This window comes from Solanum dulcamara, chromosome 4 (genome assembly GCF_947179165.1).
Source record: "Solanum dulcamara chromosome 4, daSolDulc1.2, whole genome shotgun sequence".
NCBI classification, from domain to species: Eukaryota; Viridiplantae; Streptophyta; class Magnoliopsida; order Solanales; family Solanaceae; genus Solanum; species Solanum dulcamara.
This window is the reverse complement of record NC_077240.1, coordinates 56,925,878-56,930,352: the sequence shown is the minus strand read 5'-3', so window position 1 is coordinate 56,930,352 and position 4,475 is coordinate 56,925,878. Positions and strand designations below refer to the sequence as shown.

General features: G+C 36.6%; 1 long non-coding RNA gene across 1 annotated transcript; it reads left to right on the top strand.

The window, feature by feature from the left end:
* The first annotated feature begins 1,260 nt into the window (after nucleotides 1–1,260).
* On the top strand, nucleotides 1,261–2,339 carry LOC129887449 (uncharacterized). The gene is made up of 2 exons (XR_008766393.1): nucleotides 1,261–1,361; nucleotides 2,071–2,339. It is a non-coding gene; the product is annotated as an uncharacterized LOC129887449 (long non-coding RNA).
* Nucleotides 2,340–4,475: the final 2,136 nt, after the last annotated feature.

The window sequence follows — 4,475 nt, the reverse complement described above, 5'->3', positions numbered from 1 at the left end:
TTTTTAAGAATTATTTATTTATTTTTTTTAAGTTATATTTTGGATGATCTGACTTTAGGAGGGCATAACCCTATCAAAATTTGAAATTTGGGAAAACCCATAAAATGAAAGTTGTAGATAATTGAAATACCTTTCCAACCATAGGTCATGGGCTTATATACGACATCGGAATAAAAAGTTATGGACATTGCAAGGCAGAAGGGTCAAGATAGGAAGAAAATTTGGCCCAACCCGATTCCAAATCGGGTCAGCCCATATTTATTTCCATGTAAGAGATAAGTTCAGCCTTATCTCTTTCCTTCCATCCAAAATATTTCCAGAACACCATAGAAATATAGAGAGATAGAGAGAGAGTGAATTAAAATCCATTTTTGACCCAAATTCGAGTTCCGATTTCAAAAGCTCATGAAGAGAAAAACGTTGCACGTTGCGTTGTCTTCATTTTGAGCTAAAAATCAGAGAAGAAGGAGTGTATTAAGGTGGTTGACTTATACTTCAAGGTAAGATTTAGTTGTTGTTTTTCCTTATTATCAAACTTGTTTAGAGATTTAACGGATTAGAACGGAGAAAATAGTGTTATAAACTTGTTTGTTGCTTTGTTGGAATTTATGGATTAGGGGATGTTTTGGTTGGATTAAATGGGTGGAATTAGTTAAGTTATGAAGTAGAATGATTGTTTATATTGTTGTTGATGTTCTTGATAAGTTGTTGTTGTCGAAATTGGGGGAATAAACTTTGGTTGCAAACCCGTTTTTGGTTGGGACTGCTGTTAGTAATTGTAGTATAACTCCTTGTGTAAAACTTAGTTTTGAGTGATTCAAGATGTTTTGGAAATCTATTTCATAGGGATATAACTTTTATTTAGGATCCAAAATCCAGTTTTGCTTTTATTGACTCGAAAAAGGGTGATGAAGTACAGGGGAGGTGCTGCCCAGATTTTGGTCTAAAAGTCCTACATGGACTGCTGTGGGTATTTTGAGCATATCTTGTTGTACATAATTGATGTAGGGGTGATTAAAAGTTGTATATGACCCTAAGACATATAGCTATAACTTTCTTTGAGGACACAAAGCCTAATTATCCCATTTACCCCTTCGAAACTGAGAAGCAATACAAGACAGTAGTGCTGCCCAGAATTTCTGTTTTGATATTTTGGGTTGATTTTCAGTGATTTTATGTTTAGTTTCGATATGTTGGAGCTTTTAAACTTAAGTAGATGTTTGATTGTGTATTTAAGGTGTATATTCTCTTATACAAGCTTAGAGGAATTGTTTGACGAAGTGGATTTTGGTTGATCTATGACATAGAGAAATTGAACTCCGCGAGTGGTGGTAGAACTTGTTGTATGCTAAAACGCCAAGGTTCGTGTATAAACTTGAACTTGAAATATTTTATTTTTCAGAAATTTAAAGTATTTTATTGGGTTGTTTCCTTACTCCTTGTTTTATATTTTGGTATGACTATTATCTCAAGTATTGCAAAACTTTCGTTGAATCGCCCACTTGTACGAATTGCTAGATCATTTTGCATTCTTGTTGGGAAATTGTCCTTCTTGTTACGGTGACTTGTCATCGATATTGGCATGCCTCTCGATTCAGATCTTGCCCATCTTGACTTTGGATTTATATTTCGTCTTGACGATGGATTTTCATCCATTTTTGAGTACGAGTGAAAAGCCACTTTCAACATGGTCTTTGATCTTCTTGATATTGGGTGACGACCCTTCTTGATATGGACACTTCTTGATTTGGGGGCTTCGGTCCGTCTTGATATTGATTGTGCTTAGTGTGAAGGCATGACGTACATATGGGGTGAAATTGATTATTTGACTACTCTTTTGAATTGAATTATAAGCATTCTTGGTACTTAAGCCTTTGAATATTAGTATTGGTATTTTGAAACTCTCTAAGATTTGTATTTGATACTTGATATACTTGTTCACTTGGACTTAATGCTACCTTATTGAACCGCTTATGATGAAAAGGGAAATTTAGAATTTTTAATGGCTCTAAGTCCAAAGGTTATACACCACTAAGCTTTATGCTTAGCGATAGTTGTTTCCTATCGTAGGTGATATGCGAGGCGGGATATGAAGATGGCCATGTGGAGTAGACTTTTTGGGAGCTCTTTTGAAGATCACATATGCATATACATCTAGTTTTTGTATATTATTTTGGGGACTTGTACATGATACATGTGTGGCACTTATTTATGAAATTTTAAAGGCTTGTAACTTAAACCAAGTGACTAATTTTGTTATTTTAGAGTGTGCTTTTAACTCAAGTAATGCAATATACTAGGTCATATTTTGACTTGTCATTATGCACGAAGGAAGATAATATTTTTATGATAATTACTTATTTGAAGTTTTGTGTATTTTATGGACCTACAGTATTGTTGAATTGGAAATTATTTTTTTAAATAAAACTCATATATCTTATTTCAATAAGTTTTTTTTTTAGGGTAAAATAATAGAAATAATTAGTTTTTGTTTCGTAAGTGGTATTCTCCTAAAAGGGGATGCTACAAGAGTTGGTATCAGAGCATAGGTTTATAATTCTAGGACTTTTGTTATGATTTGTTGGCAGACTATTTTCTTTTGTCCCGTATATTTTTTTTTCTTGTATATAGTGCATATGCATCATGTGCATGTCCCTAATGCAATGTGATCTTCCCTTATGTAGGAGTCAATTCGTGGCATCTTCTACTTCTAATAGACTTATGGAAGCCGCTCGTGAGGGGGAAAATAACTCTAATGCCCAACCTCACCTACAAGAAGGGGTTGGAGAACATTTTTCTGATCCTAATCCTCTTAGCACAAGTGGATCTGAAGCGGGAAATAATCGGGGGACAAGAGTTGAGCCACACCCCCAAATGAGTCATGGTGCTCCTGCTGCTGATCCTCCTTTTCAACAAATGGCTGATTTCTTTCATCACATGGCTAGAAGAATGCCTGACCCTGATGAAATGAACTATGAGAAAATGAGAAAAATGGGGGGAGTTGAGTTTGAAGGAACTGTTGACCCTACCGATGCCGAGCAGTGGTTAGAACGAATTGAAAGAGTATTCGAGCAGTTAGAGTGTTCAGACACTTCCAAATTTAAGTATGTTGTCTCACTGTTACAAAAAGATGCTTATGATTGGTGGATAAGTGTACCAAATGCCAGGGCAAAACCTCCTGTTCTTACTTGGGATGATTTTGTGAAGGAATTTCATAAGAAGTATGTCCCACCTGCTTATCACGATGCAAAGAAAAAAGAGTTCCTAAATTTAGAGCAAGGGAGCATGTCTATCGCTGAATATCAGCAGCAATTTCTCAGGCTGTCCCGCTATGCTGGGGGTATTATTAATGATGAAAAAGATAAGTGCAGGCGGTTCGAAGACGGTTTAAATGATTCTATCAGAAAATCTGTAGCGGTCCTACAACATGAAAATTTTTGTAAATTAGTTTCAGCTGCTCTTACTTGGGAAAGGATCGACAAGGAACAAACTGGTAGAAATGAACACAAGTTCAGGAAAGCTTATGCAGATTCAGGAGGTCCATCAAAAAGAGGGAAATTTGACAGTTCCACAGCTAATACTTTTCGCAAGATAGCCCAACATAAGCAGAATAGATCAAATTACTCTACTGCCAGCACTCTAAGCTATGGTCAAGGCAAGACTCGTATACCCACTTGTGCACAATGTGGGAAAAATCACTTTGGTACTTGTAGAAGAGCTTCTGGTGCTTGTTTTAATTGTGGGAGCTTCGATCATAAAGTGAGGGATTGTCCTAATCCTAATCCCATTTCTTCTCCGCATACGGAAGTCTCTGTTCAGAAACCTATTACCACTCAATCTCAAGGGAATAGAGGTGCAAGATCTAGAAACACACAAGCAACAGGTGCAGGTGGATCCAATCAAGCGAGTGGATCAAGAGCTACAGCACGAGCTTATGCGATGAGACAGAGAGATGAACAAGATGGAGCAGATGTGGTTGTTGGTAAATTTCACTTATTTGACTTATGTGTCGTTACATTATTTGATCCTGGTTCTACACATTCGTATGTTTGTTCATCATTGGATTTTCCTGAAAATGTGAAGCCTGTGAGACTCGATTATGGTGTGCTTGTCCAAAGTCCTTTGGGTCAACAGGTTGTTTGTAATCAAATCTATCGAGGTTGTCCCTTCATGATTCAAAACCTGGTCCTTCCTGCTGATTTGATTGAAATGCCTTTCCATGATTTTGATATTATTATCGGTATGGATTGGCTTTATAAATATCATGCAGTAGTGGATTGTAGTTCCAAGCATGTGACTTTTAAGGACCCTGCATTTTCACACATTATTGTGCAGGGTGAAAGGTCATTGTCCTCTAATATTATTTCTGCGGCCTTAGTAAAAAGGATGATTCGTCAGGGTTGTAGTATGTATCTTGCTCACATAATTGATACACGTGTGGAGAGTCCTATTCTTAAAGATATACCTACTGTGTG